Below are 23,162 nucleotides of genomic sequence, written 5' to 3' on the forward strand. Positions count from 1 at the left end.
CATGTTTTCAGACAAGTTCCACATTATTCAAGTCTTTCAGGTTCTACAGGTGTGACAGTAATCAGGTCTGATCTCAGCCAATGATATTAAACAAAAGCTTTCTCAAAATGGTGCTTAATCACAGTTCTTGATTAAACAAGGCGTAAGGTGAGTGATGCTTTTTTTCCCCTCAATAAATGAGTTGGTCATCTGGAACCTGTCTTAGTATTTTATTATGTTTGTTTGATGATGTGAGCCATTTAAGTGACGTCACACGTTTAGGGAACAAAAGCAAAATATATACTTTATAGTTATGCACTACTTTGTGTTGGTGTGTCACATAAAATCCCAATAAAAGTGGAAACGTGAGTACTTTTGCGGTAGGCTATAGAATATACCAGCTTAGATGAGAAAAATGGGCAAACATGCAGAGAGGTCTATGAAGATCAGGGCTTTATTTAAGTAAACACATTTGGTTTATTATTGTTTTTTTTTTGTTTTTTTTCTGAACAGATTACCTCCTGAATCGACGTTGGTTCTACCTTTAACAAACATGGTGACAACTACTTCATACTGCATGGATAACATAGGCTATTTGGTTAACATAAAAAAGAATGGTAAACATACAAAAAAAAAAAAGATTTTATATACAGAACACAGACAGTCTTGAATAGGTACCAGATGATTATGACTATGAAAAATACAGACTGACATCACATCGTACAGTACATGGCTTTGTGAAACTAAAGAGACTGTGTGTACAGGAACGAAGGCAAAGGTCAGGAATATTGATGAGCTCGACCTCACTCACGGCGATTCAACGTTTCAGCTGGTGCGGGATGCAAGCGCTCCGTCTCTTACCATTGAGCAGATGCAAAACTTTTACAAGCAACAAATATATGTACACAGTGAGCATTTTTTGGCTTAACAAAACACAATTTGGTCTCCCACTCCTTTTTGAAAATAATCAACGATTTTATGATTGTCTGTGATTACAGAGCAGAAACTCACCATCCGCTTTGAGACAAAAAACAACAACAACAACAACAAAAAACCCATCTTTTACTGCTTGTGGGCAGACTTGGTTATGAATCATGACAAACGTTGATTGTAGATAAACAAATCTTATACAATTTTGGAAGACAACTGCTTAGAGGCAGTTTAACGGTAAAAACATACACCTTTGTAACTTTCAAAATCATTTAGGAAGTGCAGATATTTATATAAAAAACAGGCACTTTAAGAAGGCAACAACACCACATTTAGCTCAACTAAAACAAGCAGAAATTGCTTTAAGTGTATGTACATTTCTTCTTACAGAATAATAACAATGGAGACGGCAACGACGGACAAAACCAACACAAACGGCTTTAAAACAACAGAATGAATCCCTCCGATACGTCTTAAGAGTGAAAACGGACAAAACATAAATATCTCAACACCTGTTTTTGACTGTAAATCCCCATTTAAAGAACGTCCTGACATAATCGATGTACTGAACAGACAGAAAATGTAAAACCGTGATACAACAAAAGCTAAAAACCTAGCCATTGGCACAATAAACAGGAATAAAAAAAAAACACCACCAACAAAAAAGAGGAACCAACAAGCAGGTTTTTTTTTTTTTTTAGTTAATGAAAGCATCAGCTGATTGAGACTCGTTAAATTAAAACATTTAGAGTGAACGGTGTCAACCAGAAGTTAGTATCAGCAAGTTTATAACACTGAAGAACATGTAAAGGTAGCATCTAGTGAACAGATTTAACAGACTTTTTAAGAATAGAGATAGAGTGTCAGTGTGGAGGATTTCTGATGAACAGTCTCCTTTTTCTGTTAGTTAAGCAAGAAGAGCTGAACTTCTTCTGGTCGATAGTTTTTCTTCGCGATCCCTCGGGAATTGCAGAACCAGTTCGTGATGCACCTGGATGCCGTAGCAGTGGTTATTATTGTGCAAATTTGGTTCCAAATGAAAAGGAAGAAGTCTTGGCTGATGAAGGTAAATATATGGAAAAGTTTTTAGAGCCAAGCTTCTGCTCCAGAGGATGTGATTTTAGCGGAAAGTACCAAATTACGCTATACAAACTATATACTGTTGCCTTAGTTGGAAACAGAAGGGGAGGTGGGTGACTAGGATTTTAGAGGACAGAGAGTGTACGAGAAAGGGACTGTGTGTGTGTTTATGTGTTGAACCAAAGAGTCAGTCTGTTTCTGCTCTCCTCTGGCGCCTTCATGCGAACACCTGCATGTTTCCAAGCTGAGGTTGCTGCGCGGGCGGCTGCATCTGCTGCGACGGCGGCTGCATCTGCGCCTGCTCTGGAATGTGTGTGTGGCGTGACGATGGCAGTGCGTGGTGGGAGTTCCCCAGCGGGGTGGGGCTGGTGGTGACGTCGGACCAGTCCGAGTTAGAGTGCGGAGAGGAGGAGGACCAGGGATCCGGGGACTCGGGGGAGGGGGTGAGGTATGGATGCTCGTTCTGCGGGTGGGTGGAGCGGCCCGGGGTGGTGCCCTCTGACCCAGAGAGGAGATTGCTGTGCTGAGAGGGAGGGGTAGGGTATTTATCCACCGGGCTTTGCATGGGCGTATAGGGCGGCAGCGGTCGAGACTGGCCCTCCATCCCGTTGGAGTGGCTGATGTTGTGGGGATGCTGCAGGGTGTGGGAGGGGCCCTGCACCACGTTCATCTGGTCCGGGTAGATCATCCCCTGGCTGCAGTGGACGTGTCCCGGGACCGGCTGGGTGTGACACAGACTCTGGTTCTGGCCCTGGCTCTGGCTGACTTGTACCTGCCCCGATTGGGGCTGCTTCAGCATGGCCTGGCCCGTTCCCGTGGGAACCATCTGGAAGGTGACGATGGAGGGCAGCTGCTCCCTGATCATGGCGACGTTCATGGGGGTCATCATGGCGCCCTGGCCGTGGCTCATGCCGGCGTGCGCTCCTCTCATGGCGTGCGGGAGGAGACCAAACATGTGACCGTTGTAGCCGTGCTTGGCCACTCCCCCCCAGCCCTGCTGCTGCCCCAGCATGTGGCTGACCGGGGGCAGCATTGCTCTGGAGGTGGGACTGCTCAGGAGGGGAGGGGAGTTGGCGGTGTTGGAGCCTGCGGCGGAAACGTCGCCTGCGTAGGAGTGAGGCGACTCCAGGGAGTCGACAGGCGACATGGTGACCGAGCTCTCTGTAGGAAGTCCTCCTGCTGCCTTTACACCATTAGTGCTGCCTCCACCTGCACCTCCTCCACCTCCTCCACCCGCCGCAGCCAGACCCGGACCCTCTCCTCCAGCAGGTTTCTTCCTTCTCTTTACTTTCAAGTCTTTAAGCTCCTTGGGCCCCCCGCCGACGCCCCCGGCCTTCGCTCCAGCTCCTCTGCTTCTGCTCTTCTTGCCTTGGGGTCCGGGCCGCATGCCGATGAAGCCTCCACCGTTCGCCCCACACATCACAGAGTTTCCACCTCCACCCATGTGGTTGGCGCCGTTGTGTGGGCTGTGAACCAGGTTGTACTGGTCCAGCAGGCGGACTATGTCATGGTGCATGCGCTCTTGAGCCGTGTCGCGGGGCAGCCGGTCCAGGTGATCGGTGATGTCGCGGTTGGAGTAGTGATCGAGAAGAACTTGAGCCGCCTCAAAGCTGCCTTCTCGTGCTGCGAGGAACAAGGGGGTCTCCTCCTGAAACAAACAACGATGCAGCCTGTTAATTTATGTCAGGCTGCAATGATCCAACAGAAACACCCCTCAATATTTATACAGTAACAAATGTGTAGTAACAAGCGCATCACATGATGATAGATATATTCATCTGTCAGAAAAAACTGCAGGACAAACCAACACACACAAAATATAACTATAATAACAACAAACCTTATTGTCCTGCATGTCGCGGTTGGCTCCATTCTTCAGAAGCACAAGAGTAGCCTCCACATTGTTAACTGCAGCCGCCCAGTGCAAAGCAGATTTACCTAAACGTTGATAAAAAAATATATATAGTTTGTTAAATAGATGTTATTTTTTCAGATGATATTTAAAATCAGATCTCCATTTCTACTCTTTGCTTTTTAAAAAATCTGCCAAAATATCAACAATATGACTCAAAAAGGGGTGTAAATGACCACAATGTTTATAAAATGGCGTAATCCCTCTGCAGTCACATTTTGGTTGATGAACCTAACGTTGTAGCCCGCCCTGCTCACTTAGAGCAAGCATACCAACAACAACAACATTATCATTTGCTGTCTTACCGTGGTCGTCTACAGCGTTGATGTCAGCGTGGCAGTGGATCAGCTCTTCTACCATGCCCTCCACAGCGAGCCGTGCTGCCAGGATCAGCGGCGTCGTACCGTCGTTCATCCTGGCGTCCAGTTCTGTAGCGCGGTTCCGGATCAGAATCTGGAAAAACAAACATAACGATACGTGAAGAAAACAAACCTGGGGAAATTTGTCTTGGACTAAACAAAGCTGATACCATAATTAAAAACAACTACAATTAATAGCATGATACATTAAAAGGAGCTTGATAATTTCCATTCTGATGATTAATATTTTTTGAAGGGAAATTTTATTTTAAGAGACTTCATGATCCATTTTTTTCTGGTTTCAGTTGGTAGTTTTTATTTCCATTTTATTTTTTTATTTTTGGCTGTGTTTTACTTTGGATATATTCCATTTCCAGTGTTATGTGTTCCTTATAAAATTAGAGTTTGTTGGTCTTTGAGAGGGCGAACTTGCATTATTACACAATTATTATATATATTACTTGAAAATGGTCTCAAAACAACATTATCATTTATTGAAATAATTTCGGCGATAACTAATACATTTGTTATCGTGACAGGCCTAATGACTGTCTTGTACTGTCATTCTTCATTTTTGTTTTGACTTGCAAATACTTTTCCATATTACAGCCAAACACTGCAGTGTGTTTTATTGGGATATTTTGTGACAAGATCAGTGCATGCGTTTGTGTTGAGTCCCCTACTATATCTAGAGAATATAATTAAAATTCAGTGAAACAAATTTCCTTCAGATCTCACCTAATAAAGTATAAAGAGTTGCTCTCTCTCATCAATTCTGAAGCTCTAAATCCAGCTATTAGAGCAACTAACATAAACAGAATTTTGTGGTTGTAGCGTCACAAAATCTAAAAAGGTGTTTGGGTTTTTCCAGGACTTCTCGTCCCTCTGGTCAGGAAGCTGATTTACCTGAAAGACTCCTTGCGCGTCGGCTGCCACGGCGGCGTGAAGCGGGGTTCTGCCCATGTTGTCATGAGCGTTGGGATCCGCTCCGGCGTCCAGCAGTCTCTTGGCGGCGTCGGCCCGGGCGTAGCGGGCGGCCAGGTGGAGAGCGGTTTCCCCTGTGCGGTCGGTCTGAGCCATCAGATTTGCGCCCTGAGCGATCAGATCGGAAATGACACTTGGTCCCGGTTCGTCTCCTCCGCTCTCGTCTTCCTCGTCTGCATGCAGGCTGCAGTCCGGACCTCCACCGTTACGCAGGGACGCCACCATCAGAGGGGTGAAGCCATCTGAGTGAGGAAAGGGAAAATTAAGAACTAAATACACTTCCTCATACTTCATCTTGTAAAATGATAGAAAAAGCGGCGTCTCACCAGGTCCTTTGACATTAACATCCAGACAGTCAGCATCTAAGTCAGCCTGGGGAGGAGTGAGAGTGATGTCTGCAGCTTTGTGATGCTGCAGGGTCCACTCTCTACGGTCGATACCTCCATCCATTGGGATGGAAAGCAGAGGCTTGTCTTCAGTCTGGGGAAAAAAAAAATAAAAAGCTTGAAAAAAAAAAAAAACCCCACACCTTAACCATCGACGAACTGTTACGTAAGAGTTATCATCCACATACTCTTGGCTTTTTGGATGGAGTTTCATCATCGAGCCATCTCTGACTCTGACCTCCATCAACCATGCTTCCATTATGGGTCTTGAAATTCCTAACACAAGATGAAAACATATTTTATAATGTAATGAAATGAATCACAAGTTTCTTATATGTTGGGTTTCACTTGTAGCTGATGTGAACATTGACTCACTTCATGTCAAAGTCGTCCTGTCCAACAGGCTCTCTCCTCTTGTCATTCTTGGTGGCCAGGAAGCCATCGGGGAGCCACAGAACTCCATGTTTATGTTTCTTCTTGGCTGCCAGCATCCCCAGCACCAGAATCAGCAGAACGATAAAAGCGGCAACTCCAATCAGGTACGGATATATAGAGGGGGACTCCTCTGTTGGAGCACCTGTTTTTAAGAGGAAGGTGGATATGGTTGTAATTTTTAATCATGGATTTCAGGAGAATTAGATATGATGTAGTGACGTAAAAACAGATTTCAGGAAAAGTGTTGTTTGTCAAAAGAGAAACTGTTCAATCATGTTGCAGGTGTGTGATGGTAGATCTACTTACTCTTAACAGACACCAGTGGGTAAGGCAGGTCGGCCTTGATGTGAGCCGCTGCGATAAAGGAGGCGGCCGTAGACGTGTTGGAGAAGCAGTTGGAGGTGGAGCTCTTGGAGCATTCACGGTTATCGATGTCCAGGTGCACCAAAGAGCTGCGTCGACAAAGGTCAAAACACCAAACTAGTTAGCAATAAAATATCAGCTGATTATTTTAACCCATTGATTAGGGAACTACAAAGTTCTTACACACACTGTCATGTAAAAGTTCACCAGTTTTCCAGACTGAACTTTTCACAGTGAGGAAGTAAGGACACAGGAAAACATAGTGGAAAGAGGACATAAGTAAGGATACAAAGAAGGGAGGAAAAATACAAGGACAGATGATAACATTTACACAATGGGAGAAGAAATTATGGGAAAAAAACATATTTCTCCAAAGTAGTTTTTTTTCTTTTCTTATTTAACCAGACATTTGTACTGAAAAAAAAAACTCTGTATTTTTCCGTTATTGCCAGACTGAGCAGAAACCATTTCCCATTACAAGCCACTCTTACCCAATAACCTCTCTGGCCAGCTCCCGCTTGCTTCTGCTTTTGTCAGTCTGTCTCTGTTCTCCATAGTAAGGGTACACCATCGGCTCCTTGTTCTCGTCCAGCCTCACCCGCACATTGGTGTGGAGCAGGGCTCCCAGGGAGCGCAGGAAACCCCTCAGATCTCCCAGCAGCTCCTCTGGCTGCAGTAGGACCACAATAACCAGCGTGCCGGCTGCCAAATCAGCCGGTACGTCGTTAGAGCAGTCCAGTCCGTCCCATCCACAGGCCTCTGTGTAGCAGCTCTGGTCACAGATACCATTTCCAAAATGGTCTTTGCAGTACATGTCATACCTTAAAAACACAGGGAATGTTTTTTTTTAAATTGCTTTAAGTAATTTTGGTGCTTTTTATAGATCATCAAGAGAACAAGGAGGAGAGTGACGTACTTGCATGGGCTTGTGTGGACCTCCATGCATTCAAAGCTGTCAAAGAGACAGCCAGGGTTGTCACACTCCTTGTCACACTGTCCGTTCTTAAAGAGATCCCAGCAGGCGACCGTGGCTGTGCAGTTGGCCCACGGCTGCGGCCAGTTGAGCGAGCAGTCGCCTCCATCCCACTGGCATTCATGGTTGTTGCACTGCTCGTCACACACGTTATCTCCTAGTCGTAACTCACACTGCGCATAAGGGCATCTCGGAGGCCTAAGCTCACGTATTTTGTTCTCACAGAATCGTCCGACGAAGCCGTCGCGACACTGGCAGCTGTGCTGAAACGGGTTGGACGGGTCTTTGACACAGGTTCCTCCGTTCTGGCAGGCAACTGAGCACATCTGCTCCTTCTCACAGTGTGACCCGCTGAAGCCCGGCTGGCACTGGCAATACAGTTGTCCTACTGGTGACTTCATGCAGCGGCCGCCGTTTTGGCAGCTCAGTCTTGCACAGTTGAAATCCTCTATTTCACCACAGCTGAATCCAGAAAAGCCCTGTGAAACACAGTGTTACCGCTGAGTTATTACACTGATATTTCATAGGCTCATAAAGCACCAGATAAGCTTGTAGATTATTTTCCATTATTTCTAGTTGGTCCCACAAATGAGATTCTACTTTACCTGAGCCATGGTTTAGCCCTCTGAAGCAAGCATGAAAACATAGAGGCAGCAAGAAGTTAGGGTAGACAAACAAAAGCGGTTAGTAAAGAGAGAGAGAATAGCAGCAAAAGAAAAGAAAACGGCTGGCAGCATCGTCACCTTTAGCCTGAACTCATGATACACAAACAGAAAGTAGTAGTGTTGATAAGGCTGAAACGATTATTCAGACTAATGGTGATGAATCGATTACTGAAATATTCATCAATTAAATTAATAAAAGATTAATCATTAACTGAAGCATATAGACTCTAAAAAGGCCATCTGCTAAAAGAACACACTTAAAGCAAAAATTAAGTCAAAACTGTCCAAGAATGTATACATTTTGCAACTATCATAAATATACATTTGCCTGTAAATATGTTCTACCCAAAACTCCTCAAGTGACGTAGATTTAGCTTCATCTGGTTCGAATTTTGTTCAACAAATCTATTACATACTTTTTGTAATCCAACTATGATCACCAGTAATCAACAGATCAGCTCTACGCTGTATCAAAAAGACTTGAGCTTCTCACATGCTGACATTTTAGGCAGTCAAAATTGTTTAATAGCATGTTTAATATATTTCTAATATTGTACATAAAAGGCTTAAGTGGTTAAATGAAAAATCTGCAGAATATGCACATTTTTTATCCAATGACTCGTAGAATAATCGTAGAATAATCGATTACTAAAATAATCAGTTGCAGCCCTAAATGTTACATGGAGGCAGGGATCCTTTGATGAGGAGTAAACAGTGGTTAGCAATAATTATTTAAAGTTAAAAGAGCATTTTTCTCTTGCCACCATAAATATTTTATAGACAAAGCAAGCTAAAATGCACCAGCGCAAACCTGTAAGTACACAGTAAAGATACTTATTTTAAATTAGTTATATACTAGATTTTAATACGTAATTTTTAGTATTCATACAGAAATACTATGAAAATAATAAAAAACCTTTTTGGTTTCTTAAAATACAAGACTTTGAATTGCATTCAGTTCATAATTTGAATGTTGGATATCTTAAAAATTAAACATAGCTGCATGCCATTAAATACATTTAATAAGTTAGTTTACGAGAACAAAAAAATTTTAATATTTTATCGGACAATGATGGAAATAAAAGCAAAATTAAGAATGACTTACAGGGGGACAAGTGCACATGTAGCCATGTACTGAGCTCATGTTCATGGTGCAGACGCCGCCGTTACGGCACGGCTTCGACACACACAGATCCACCATGGATTCACAATGGCGACCTAAAGGAACCAGGAGGGGAGAAACAGACCCGCGAGAAGGTTAAGAAATAATCCGCAACAAAAGGCAGAAAGATCAATAGGGTCTTGCGTGACGCTGTCACACCAACAACAGAAAATCGCTCTACTTGCGTGCCACCAGTTTGAGCAGGTAAGATACACGTACCTGTGTATCCGAGGCGACAGAGACACTGATAGTCATTGACCAGCTCGATGCAGTCGAGGCTGCCAGCAGCACTGCAGGGTCCAGACTGGCATTCGTTGACGTCGCCCTCGCAGTGTTCCCCAACGAACCCTGGAGGACAGGAGCAGGTGTAGCGGCCCACGCCGTCGACACACTGTCCTCCGTTTCTGCAGCGCGGCTCAGAGGAGCCTGGGCTGGGGGCGCAGTCATCCTCGTTCACCTCGCACTGGACTCCTGCAGAACAGCAAAAAGATCTTACTTCACGCATGCACCAAGTGAAGCAAATCTTTCAGGGAGGATTTTACACAAACTTCACGCCATCTGTACAGCCAAAATGTAAAAGTCAAAGCTCCAGACACCAGCAGAGGGTGGTGTGTTTGAACTTTTCTTCCATCACATTCAAACAGAGGAAATGCAATGACTACATTTAAGATAAAAAAAAAAAAACATCCTAACCATATTAGTTGTAAGATAACTTATAAAGACATGAGGCTTTCAAAAAAACAGAAAGCTGAACCAGATCTTTACGTACACTGTATTAATAGAAACAAAGTTTCTTTTTTCCACTGTCTGACATTAAATCGGGCTAAATTTCTCATGTTTTAGGTCAATTAAGATTACCAAAATTATTTCCATTTATTAAACGGAATAGTAATGAGTGCAATATTTTATTTGTTTTTATTTTATTTTATTTACTTTAATTTTTCAAATTCACAATTTTAGAAAACAAACTTTCAAATTTCGATTAAAGTTTGTAAAAACAGTCAGAGAACAATACTTTCATGTTCTAATGAGACTAAAACTAAAGTGTTTGGAAAAGATCTTTTTTAGCCTGAGAAATGTATGAAACCTTCTGAGTTAAAAAAAAAAAACAACAAACAACACAATTCTCCTGCTCTTTATTCTGGGATTAAGCAAAAATAAATAATTTAGCTAATCCGAACAGACCTAAAACAATTTAGGGGTTTAGACCTACCGTGCGTTCCAGGTGGGCAGATGCATGTAAAGCGGTTGATGAGGTTGATACATCTTCCTCCGTTGAGGCAGGGCTTAGAGTGACATTCGTCAACGTCATACTCACAGTTCACTCCTTGGAAGCCTGGTTTACACTGGATACAATGAAATGAGATTTATTTTTTTGTTCTTTTTCACCCAACGACCACTTTCAGAGACGTGCAGAGAAAAAAAACAACAACAAAAAAGAGGAATGTACTCACTACACATTCGTATGTGCCCTGATAATCCTTGCATGTAGCGCCATTTCTACAGGGATTCGACTGGCACTCGTCCACCATCTCCTCACAGTAGCTGCCAGTGTATCCTGACTGGCACTTGCACTGATGGGAGTTCCCCACGTTAACACAGTGACCCGCATTCTTACATACACGTTCCACTACCAAACCTGCAGTGATGTAGACAAGGACCAAAATGTTTAGAATGAAACTTAGGACAACGATATTGAGCAGAAACATCAGATTTATATTTTGATAGAAAACGGGTAGTTTGCAGATAAAACAGTTGTTTATGCGTGACACTGGCATAAATTGCCAATTGCTTTGAAACTGAAATAATCCCTCCCTCACCACTCCTGGCAGCATAGTCCTGACAGGACATGTTGGGGACATCGCAGTAAAGTCCTGTCCACCCCATCTGACAGCGGCAGGTCCAGGATGTAGCTGTCTGAGAGCAGGTGCCACCGTTCTTACATTTCACCTGGTTGCACAAGTTTACATAGTTCTGCAGAAGAAGAAGAAGAAAAAAAACATAATAAAAAGTCGTTTAAATGTAAAGATGACAGCACAAGGTAAAACAAAAAATACCCACAGACATCGAATATTTTGGAACAAACTAATCATCCCTTTATAACTGAAAAAATATCAGCTGATTCATCATCCAAACAAAAACTGAATATTTCTTATAGTACACCCTAACCATCACTGCAATATTTTAAATTCAACAAAACATTAAATTTCTTTTGTTATTCTCAGTACTGAAGCTAAAGTTTTCGCGGCACCTCATTTTCAAACAAAGCACTTTACCTGACAGTTCTGTCCGCTGTATCCCACAGGACAGGTGCAGCGGTAAGTCCCCAGGCCGTCTGTGCAAGTGCCTCCGTTTTTACAGGGCTGAGAATCACATTCGTTGTGCTCAAACTCACAGAACGTTCCGTAAAAACCATGCCGGCAACGGCAGGAAAAGGTGTTAATGTCATCAATGCAAGTTCCGTTATTGAGGCAGGAGCTGGAGAGAAAAATAACAGGAAAGTAAAGTTTTCTTAAATATGAATTTGATGTACATTTGATGTCTGTTGAAGGATTAACAGCAGAATATTTCTTCTCTATCATAACATCCCTTTTGTATGGATAAAAAGTTGATCAACTGGCTCACCTCTCTGTGCATTCAAGAATGTTGTGTTGACACTGGATGCCATTGAAGCCAGGTCGGCACCTGCACACAAAGCTGTTCACGTAGTCGTGGCAGACGCCTCCGTTCCTGCAGGGCTCGCTGGCACACTCATTCACATCAGTCTCACAGCGATCCCCTTCAAAACCCGCGCGGCAATCACAGGAGAAACTCGCCACTTTGTCCACACACTGGCCTCCATTCAGGCACGGGTCTAGTCAGGGCAGAATTAAATTAATGGTGACATTTACCAGTAACATATGTGTGTATTTGATATGTATATTTCAGGCTGAAGTACTTTAAAAGACTAATTTGTTTAAAGCAGAACATTTTTTTAATGTCTAATATATATGTTACTGCAGACCATCGGGACTCAGGTGAGTGTTTTTAAAATGTGTCGCTGCTGGATAACAGGCATCATAATCAATGTGGCTGCCAATCATTGATCCATGATCATTATTTTGTTTCTGTTGTTTTCTTTTAAGTGAACAGATAAATTATAAATATGATTACATTAGACTAAATAGACTTAAAAGATAATTTTATTTTACACAATATTCTTAATTTTACATAAGTTTTGTCCCAATCTGACACTGTAGAAAAAAAAAAGATCAATCAGAATTAATGCTGCTCCTAATCACTCACCCATCTCCAGATCTAATAATTAAAAATATGCAAATACTTAAGGAAAACGGATTTATAGATTTTTATAGTATTGTTTTTCCTAAAAAGCAACGTTGTAGTACAGTAAACAAAGCATCCTTAAAAGGATTAAAACATTCACAAATATGATAGTTAATAAAAATGTGTTGTTTAGATTCACATAGTTTCGAAGGTCTGTTTAAAGTGACACAAATAACAATAAATAATGTTTGCAACACTTTTTTGGAATCCTAAATCTTTTGTCCTCTTTCTTAGAATTTAAATGTCATTTTTCATCTCATGTTTGTGAGGCTCTTGCTTCCCTTTTATCCACGCAACATTAAAAAAAAAAGAAAAGAAAAATTACCAGTACAAGTTTCATGTAGGTAAATGTGCAAATGAGGGGAACACATTAGCTTGAGTGAAACTCACTTGGCGAGCAGTCGTCTACGTTTATCTGACAGTTGTGTCCGCTGTATCCACGTTGACATTGACACACATAGCTTCCTGGGGTGTCAATGCAGCGGCCACCGTTCAGGCAGGGGTTCTTCATGCATTCGTTCACGTCTTCATTGCAGCGTTTTCCTATTTATATGAATAAACTCCCTTAGCAAAGCCAGCAGCATTTATGTTGTGCACCACGTCACATATCTGTCTCAGACAGGTACCTTGCCAGCCAGGTTGACATCGGCAGGTGTAAGAGGTGTAATCTTGAGACGGGAGGCAAACCCCTCCCCTTTCACATGGATGGGAGGCACAGGGAACCTGCTCCACCTCACAGTGTTTTCCTGTTGTGGCACAAAATATGTACAAACACTTTTCACACAATAATAAAGAAGCTCAAGCTGCGGCCATTTGCTTCTGACAGAGCTTGGATCGACATGGTGATGTAAATGTGACATTTCTAACCTGTGAATGGAGCATTACACTGACAAGTGTAACTGTTGATTCCATCTTTACAAATGCCGTGGTTCAGACATGGCCCTGATGCACACTCATCTACGTTCTTCTCACAGTTGACCCCTAACGAGGCGAGAAATAATTCTGCTCAGTTTTCGCATCTCCTTGAAGTCACCGTTTCAGAAGGATGCTTTCATCTAACGACTGCTTTATAAAGCCTTCACTGACTATCCTGAAATACACACTAGTTAATGGGAACATCATTCCCAGGATCCAGGGAAGTAATATTTGCCTAATGTATTCATAGCTCTACCTCTGAATCCTGGTTTACAATGACAGTTGTAGCCATTGAGCAGATCCTGGCAGATGGCCCCATTTAAGCATGGATTTGGCAGACACTCGTTCTTCTGCTGCTCACAGTGTTGCCCGACCCAACCGGGCTTACACTCACATCGGTACCTTGATGAGAGAAAAACCAATAATTCAGACTGTGAAGTCAGTTAAAGGCATCAGATGTCTGTTTCCTTAGTTATTAGCCTGATTACCATGTGTGAATATAAAGTCAGTTTAATGTAAAAATGCAAACTTGTGGAAAATATTGAAAGTTTAAGAAACAAATTGCTATTTACATTTGAATCAATAACACAAAAAGGTACAATCAAAACATCTGATGGTAGCTAACAGACTATTCCTTTAGGTGGGACAGTCTCATTGTTCAAGTCTCTTTACCCTCGTCATGTCCACAGTCAAGACATCCATGTCCTACATGTTTAATTTTAAGTCTTTCATTTAATGACAAATGATGATGAGATTCATTTGAAATTTATAAATATGTTTTTACAAGGTGTTTTTGTTTGCAAGAACAACCAACAAGTTCTAAAGTTCTAAAGCAGAACTTTAGAAAATGTCAGAAAATCAGTGTCTACATTGGTTTTTACAATAAATATTAACTAGAATAAAAAAATCAGACAGTAAATTGAGAATAAAATAAGCAACTTAATCCCTAGCAATAAAAAATGTCCAGATTACAGGTAAAGGTCATTTTATTTATATAGCACATTTTCAGCAACAAGGCAATACAAAGTGCTTTACAGGAATTAAAAGGAAATACAAACAAAATAACAAACCAAAGGAAAGAGCAAAAAAAGAAATTAAGTTAATGCTGATCTAAAGTAAATAAACTAGATAAACTAGATACTCCTATTGAGGCCCGATAGATAAGTTTAAGTATTCTCTGGACTTTCTAAGTATGCTCTAAATTTGTAAAAGTAATAAGTACGCCACACTCACTAAGCAATAATAAAAACTAAATGTTCCTGTTCTGGAAATTTTTTCTGGATTCTAAGTTCGTTCTAATTCCTTTTCTGGGTTGCAATAATAGGAGTCTCTGCATCTAAATAGTGAGTACTCTACAGTTTCTAAAATATAAGCTAAAGAGTGGCTAATAAACTAACTAGAGTCTCTGGTCTAATTTCTACAGGAGGACTATTCACCACTTAAATGACTTCAGAAGGCAACTGGATGCACTTGGATAAAATAACCTGAATCTGCCTCTTCATCTCAATGTGAGGAGAAGAGTCAATACATGTTCAGGCAGTTGTCATTAATATTTTAAAAAAGTTTATTTTAATTTATTCTTATTTCTGCTGGTAATCAATCATTACTTTCAGACATAATTTCCAAAGGGCAGATTTATCATGTGTAAAGGCAGAATATAACGCAACTATAACATTTACAACAAGCAGAAAGTAAATATTAATTTAGCGTACAACCAATGTTCCCACTGACATTGAAGCCCAGGAATCAGTGGTTTTGCCTACCCGTGTTGCTGCTCAATGCAATCTCCTTGAACACAAGGCTGGGAAGCACAGTGATCAGTTCCTGAAAGGCACAGCGGGCCGTAGGTCCCGGGGGGGCACAGGCACTGGAACCCATTCACTATGTCCACACAGGTTCCCCCACTCATGCACGGGTTTGAGTTACACTCGTTGATGTTGACGTCACACTGATCTCCTGTTGAAGAGTTTTTCAGGTGTACACCACATTGAAATGTTCATTAGCACACTCGGGACTAAAGCTAAATTGATCATTATTAGTGATATTACTCACTAAAGCACATACCTGTGTATCCAGGGGAACACACACATTTGTACTCATTGATGCCATCTTGGCACTCTCCGTGCTTACAAGGGTTGCTGGCACAGTCATTCTCATTGATCTCACAGTTCACACCTGAAGAGAAAAGCAATGTAAAGATGAGGACAGTTTAACTAATACATTACTGCTGTTACTGCAAAAGCTTCATGTTGATTGGCTGATGACCAACGCAAATAAAGGTTGGAGTTAGAGAAAACACTTAAAATCTGTGGAAACAGACTTTATCTAAGGTTACACCAGTAGGGGGCGTTGGACTCAAAGTAAAGCACATTTAGCAAGACCTTACGAAAGGAGAACTGAGACAGACTAAGTAGCACACAGGAATGTTGCAAGCACAACATAAGTGCTTAACATTATTAAAATGCTTACTAAAGGTGAAGTGAGAAATGGGATAGAGAAAGAAGGGGAAGGCACAGCAGAGGAGAGGAAGTGGAGCATAAAATCTAATAGGGTGACCTGACACTAGGCTTAGTGAAAACAGTACCACTTTTAAGGGTGGTACTGAACCCAATAATGCATACAGCTTTTACATTGGTGGCACTTGTTTCAAGCAACAGACATTTAGATTTCTAAACATCCAAAATGCACCACAAAGTTCTGAGTTCTCCAACAACAAATTGGAAACACATTTTCACAAAGTTAGCATTTAACAAAGTTCTCCATTAAACTGTTCAAGATAGAATGCATGAAGTGAATTTGTGCATGGGAGCTTTAAATGGAAAGAAAGATATTATATACTTAGTGGCAATAGGACTTTCATCAGTGTTTTCTATGCTTAAGGATTAATAATCCACTAAATTCTACTAGCTTATTTCTAACAAAGATGACTCAAAGCATCTAATTACAACTCTTACTACTATAAATATAATCAAGGATTTGGTGTGGATTTGGGTAAATAATGTTTAAAATACCTTCATTTTAACAAGAAAATGTGATACAATATTAACTACAAACTTTACTTAAATGCCAACTATAAAAAATTTAGAGCCATAAAAACTAACCAATACTTAAAGTATTAAACTTTAATCAATCAGAATATGCATTTCCATTGGTTTCCAAAGTATATAAGTAATTGAAAAAAAAAAAAACCCACACATTTCTCTGATAAACAATTAATAGTGAAAGTGCTCAGACAGATACCATGCATATTCACACTAATCCAACCATGTCTTCCCCTTTTTTGAAAACAGTGTATGTACACAAAATCACTTTTCATATATTCATATCTAAAATGTCTTCACTGAGGAAAAAGTGGAAGTCAAAATCAAATTCCTCATTTGTAGGCACCAACTTGGGGAATAAAGCGGATTCTGAATAAATAAAGATCGCTTTTTCTAACAGAAACAAGATATTCGGTAACTGTTCAAATGGGCCAATCACTTACCCGAGGTTCCTGATGGACAGTTACACTGGTATGCATCAACCAAGTCAATGCAGCGCCCTCGATTTTGGCACGGGTTGCTGAGGCACTCCTGGACCTGGATGTTGCAGATGGAGCCTGTGTAGCCAGGGTAGCACTCACAAGAGTAGGTGGCAATGCCATCCTTACACACACCGTGATGACAAGGTGGTGGATCGCAGTCATTGATGTTCTCCTCACAAAGCAGACCAGCGAAGCCTATGAAGAAAAGTTCTTGTTAAAGTGAAGACACAAGGAGTTAAAATAGTGTTTCAGCTGAAGCCAAACGTGGCATTCGCCTTCACCTTCTGCACATTCACAATCATATCCGTTGGGTCGATCGATACACTTGGCTCCATTCAAACAAGGCGTACTGGAGCACTCATCGATGTCTATTTGGCACATATCTCCGCTGAAACCTGAGGACATTTTATAGAAAAACAAGCTGAAGTAAGGAATGTACTAAGCAAATTCTAGAAGACTTGGATCTGTCAGAGAAATAGGTGAAAACGGGTTTGTGCCAAACTGACCTGCTGGGCACTGGCAAACAAAACGGCTGACCTGGTCCACACATTTACCCTGGTTCAGACAGGGAGAGCTCAAACACTCATTCACGTCAATCTCACAGTGAGTCCCCTCAAATCCTGTAGGTATTAGGGGAAGCAAAAAAAACAATAATTATGTGAGTGGATTTACATCAATCTGGCTCAAAAATAGGCACAAAAACAAACAAAACTCCTTTTTTTTATTACTTTTTCCTCAGTTCTGTTTTAAATGAACCATTCCACCTGCATCACTTTACTTTTCCAAACAAAATGAAAGTGGTTTCATTACATTTAATAATATAAGCAAGTTAAAAGTACTATCTTGGCAGACGTATGTTGTCTTGTTTTAAAGCATTTTCATATTTTTGCTTAGAAATCATCTAGATATTTCAAAACATATTTTGAAGTCTGTTGAAGTCAGACAGACCATGTTGCCGATTTTGTTGATTCCGATAAAATCAGCTTAGGACACTTTTATTCGGACAAAGCTTTTAGTTAAATGTTCTACTTCTTGTTTTTATCAGTTGTTCTTACTGTCATAAGCCCACATCGCAATCTCCATAAACACCTTGTGATTTTATCTATGAAAGGTGTAGCATAAATAAAGTTGCCTCGCTTTATTACTTACAAACAAAAACAAAGACTGACTACTTGAAAAAGCTTCATTTAAGGTTTCTTTTTGAATTTGTGTGGTCATTTTTCAGCTTCTTAATAAGTTACCAGGCATGCAGATGCAGGTGTATTCCCCGATGCGATCCAGACATGTGCCATCATTCAGGCAGGGGTTGGAGGCACATTCATTGACATCTTGTTCACACCGAGGCCCAGAGTAACCTTTGACACAGTTGCAAGTGAAGGAGCCGTCAGTGTTCACACACTGACCGCCATGCTCGCATGGGTTGGGACCTGTTAGTGAAAAAAAACAAAAAAAACAATTAAAAACACACACAAAAACCTAAGCTAAGCAGGAAAATATTTCCAGACGCTGTCTCACCAATGCTGCATTCATCTCTGTCTTTGTTGCAGGTGTTGCCTACATATCCCGGTGGACAATTACAGTTAAACATCCCAGTGATGGGGTTGGTGTCGCAATGTGAGCCCTCTCTGCAGGGGTTGCTGATGCAGGCGTCGTCTCTATGGCAGAGCAAACCTGACGAAAACAACATGATAGAAACATTTAGTAAAAATTGTCGATTCCCATGTGAAGGGAAAAAAAACAACAAAACTTTTGAAACGACTGCTGAAGCTCCTGCCTGTGCTTTCATGGGGCTTTTGCACAGAAACATCTGACATTATTTTTAAGGTCAAGCTCCAAAAAAATGAGCCATCAGTTAAGATCACAAAAATGTAAGTAAGCATACACTGCGTTATGTAATTTCTCTATTTGGCATGGGCTGGCTGCCAGTATCAAGCTTATCACACAAGGTTTTGTAGTGATGCATCTGCATCTCATCTGACTGAAACAAGGCTTATGACTTGATTGCAGAAGGACAAATTTGGAAAGAAAGACAGAGGCAGTCATGGTGTGAGAACTATAACCGTGCAATCACTCTAAAAGTCTGCTGAGCAACCGGCTGCATACTTGCTCAGCAAGTCTGCAGTCGTAGACTTGCTAGTTAGTATTAATAACTAGTATTATTAATACTAGTTATTAATAACTAGTGTTATTAATAACTAGTATTAATAATACTAGTTATTAATTATTAATAATTAATAACAAATAGATAGTAATTCATTATCTACTAGTTAATTAATTAGTAGATAACCCAGTCATTCAGACTGGGTTTTAGATAGAGTTTGGCTCCATAATTGTTCTGTTAAATGTATAGTATGTTGATTTATCTCTACTTTTAGGCTTTAGCTTCTGCGTTTTTGTTTTTATGCTTGTTACTATTGTAAAGCACGCTGTTGCTTTGGACCTGCGAAAGTTTCTACGTAAATAAAGTTTACGTACTTAGTTACTTAACTAATATTGCCTTCTCAAACTTCTGTTCCTCAATAAAGAGGGAACAGTAAAACAGAGCACAATATTTAATCATTTTGGTTAAGCCTAAATCAATAATAAAATATTAAATACATTTTAACTGTAGTAACATTTTAACTGTAATAACAAATATTTCACACTATTTTAGATGCAAGAGGAGAAATTATTTTCTGTTTTAAATGAAAGAATGAAGCTCATGTTATACATCATATAGAGATACTTTTGATATTTTTACAGGTCCATGCTTAATTTCAAAGCAGTGTCATCAGTTTTCTAAATTAATAACAATAACTTGATTTATTGGTTCCACTAAATAGACAGGAACACTATTTCAATAATATCTCCTAGAAAAAATAAGAAAAAAAATCAGTATCAAGTTGAAGTGACAGAAAAAGTATTTTTTTCACAGTCTTCTTAAAGTAAGCGCACCTGTCTTTCCTTGGGGACAGACACAGATAAAAGACGCAACACGGTCGATACAAGTGGAGCCCAGGCTGCATGCGGCTGTCGCGCAGTCATCGATGTTCTCCGAGCAGTCAGGGCCGCTCCAGCCGTTGACGCACACGCAGACGTAGCCGCCGATCAAGTTGCTACATGTACCACCATTCTGGCAAGTATTTGGCTGCAGCCGACACTCGTCCACATCCTCTGTGCAATGCTGACCTGTGGATGGGAAATGAACACAGAAGAAGACGTGTTAAAATAACACTCTGGGCACCAGCTTTCGTCATAACTGAGGTCGGTCGATTTCTGGTGAAACAGCATGACCCACTTCCAGAAGGAAGTCACTTTGGACAGAGATTGAAAATATATAATAATTTAACTTTCCCACAGTGTCCAGCTTTCTTTTAGATATTTATTCCTTTGATTGTGTTTCTGCAGGCTGGTTTTAAACTCATGACAGGCACTTAAAAACAGATTCAGATATATAAGTATATATATTTATTTTTTTTACCAACAGAGGACATATTTCATTCAGAATATCTTTATACAGATATTTTAAATTTCTAAAAATGTATAGTTTTAAATAAATATTTAAAGCCATGAGTCCAAAAGGACATGTCTAGTCACAGACACACCGATTTCTAGGAATGGGATTAATTTAATCCCAACTACAGACAAACATATGATTCTCTTACCAGTCCACTCTGGAGGACACTGACAGTTGTAGGTATTGACTCCATCTATGCATGTTCCGCCATTGGCACACTGATGGCCAGGACAGTCGTCAATGTTGTTCTCACAGTTAGTTCCATTAAAACCTGGAATCAAACAAATACAGAGACATCTGTCAAAATATGGCGCACATCGATTCAATGGTGTGTCCATGAAGACAAACAAACAACTGTTTTGAATATTGATATTAGAATAAAGTATGTCCTGGTATAAACAGTACAGGAGTGTGTTTGCTGTTTCCATAAGCTGAATGTAACAGACTGCTATGTGGCTAATACAACAAAGATCAAGATCAAACTGTTTGCACTGCAAACAGCACAGAGTAACAATTAAAAAATTCAACTGTGACTGTTAGTTTTTTACTTCCAATGTTTGCATCTCAATAAGAATGTGTTGGCAGGTGTGTTAGGATGCAAGCTTAATGGTCCTACCTGGAAGGCAGTGGCATGAGTAGGTGGTTTCAGACATCTGGTGGCAGGTGCCTCCGTTCAGACATGGCGAAGGCGAGCAAGGGATGTATGAACTCTCACAGTGGAGGCCCGTAAAGCCTGGCTTACAGCCACACCTGTAGCAAAAGCAGAGCTCACTTCACTCAATCAACTCCTTCAAACTCAGCATAATCTGTCTGCTGTTCCTTCAAGAAAAAACATGTGGAAGTAGCTACGTTTTTCACGTGATCACTGAAAACTCACTTGTAAGAGCCAGGGGTGTTGACACACTTGCCGTCATTCTGGCAGGGTGAGGGTGTGTCTGCACATTCATTTGTGTCGTTAAGGCAGCGCGGGCCTTGATAGCCAGGAATACAGGAACAGGTGTAGCTGCCACCAGGCAGAGAGCTGCACCTTCCTCCGTTGGCACACGGACTGGAGAGACAGCTGTCCTCATGCTCACAGCGTGGACCTGGGAATCAGGGGAACAAAGCGCTTAACGTCGGTGCTTTAGCTGTCCTTGGTCTCGTTAGAAAAAGTGACGCTTTGCAGATGTTGAGGGGTTAGACATCAAACCTGCATGCAGTTCCTCAGGCTTATGTATTTTCCAAGCACATAATGCTATTTTATGGCACAGTCACGTAATTATGTTACCTTCAGTTGTTTTAAAATGTGTCAAAGCAACACTTTAGTTATGTCTTTGATGAGGGGATAACATTATAAGATTATGTAAAGCTCAAAAAGTCGATTTTGCATAACACCTCTGCTCCCATTAAACTTATTTTCAAAGAGATAGATGGGAAAGCGCTGGCTACCTGAGTAAATAGCCCATTGTTAGACTTGTGCTGCTCTATAACAAGCAGAACACCAAAAAGTTGCAATTTTCTGTACAACAAACATGTTTATTTGAAAATGGCAACAAAAATTGGCTTGTATTTATTCCATATTGCCATATTGAGTTCTCCAATTTTGCTGGACAACTCCAAACAATCAATAAATGTTTATTGGCTATACTATTGTTAATTATTACAGCTGTAAATATATGTCATATTGTTACAGCAGTAGTGGGAGTAATTATTTTTTTGTTTGATGTGAAAGCTTTAAATGTCTTGTGGTACTTTTACGAAAGGCTGTCACAGAATCACCCGTGGCCCATGACTAATTTGTACCCATTCGTATGTTCTGGATTTCTCAGTAACTTTGTATTGAGGTAATAGGTGGGTGAAAGCGATGAAGATGGGCAAATTCTGAGAGTGTGTGCTTTGATGGGGCCTAACGCAAAAGAAAGTCAGATTTTTTCAGCCAGATATTAAGCCTAGCAATGACTCAACGGTGTGACACTAAAGGGGAAAAATGCAACAGATTAGGCAATCAGAGCAGTTTCAAAATGTTTGATGGAATTTCCTGAACTGAATCTTTGCTAATAAAGCCCTTTTTCACTTCATAAACTCCCTTCTTCTTCTGCCAAAAAAAAAAAAAAACACAGCTGAAACAATTTAGGGAAGTTATCCTTATGAAGAGAGCAATGCCGCTGTCAGCAAGTTAAAAACCATTAGCCCAGAATTAACTGCTTTAAAGCTCCAGAAGCAACAAAAACAAAAACAGACACCAGGGTTATCTTTCCTTGTATCAAATAATTCTGGGATGAAAGAGCTGATTAAACATCATCTCACCTGTCCATCCTCTGGTGCACTCGCACTTGTACTGGGCAAGGGACAGCAGGGTACAGACCCCCTTGTTGGCGCATGGGTTGTTTGGATAACACGTGGAGTTTTGGGGAGTTTGGCAGTGCTGTCCAGCGTAGCCGAGAGGACAGGTACAGATGGCGCTACCGGGAACAGGAACCCCAGCTGACATGGACACAGAACAGTTCCCCCCATTCAGGCAGTATCCTGGTTGACAAGGGTCCTTGTGCTGACAGTACTCTCCCAAAAAACCGGGAGCACACCTGTATACACAGAGAAAATAAACATAGAAATTATCGATCAAACGGACAAAATCACAAAGGAATTAAAGCTAACCAGTACTCAGTGCAGACAATGCAACAATGAATTGAAGAAGCA

The 23,162-nt window shown here is 40.9% G+C and overlaps 1 pseudogene; it reads right to left on the reverse strand.

The window, feature by feature from the left end:
- Positions 1-415: 415 nt before the first annotated feature.
- LOC103155517 (neurogenic locus notch homolog protein 2-like) lies at positions 416-23,079 on the reverse strand (annotated as a pseudogene).
- Positions 23,080-23,162: the final 83 nt, after the last annotated feature.

Source organism: Poecilia formosa, unplaced genomic scaffold, assembly GCF_000485575.1.
Source record: "Poecilia formosa unplaced genomic scaffold, Poecilia_formosa-5.1.2 Scaffold432, whole genome shotgun sequence".
Lineage (NCBI taxonomy): Eukaryota > Metazoa > Chordata > Actinopteri > Cyprinodontiformes > Poeciliidae > Poecilia > Poecilia formosa.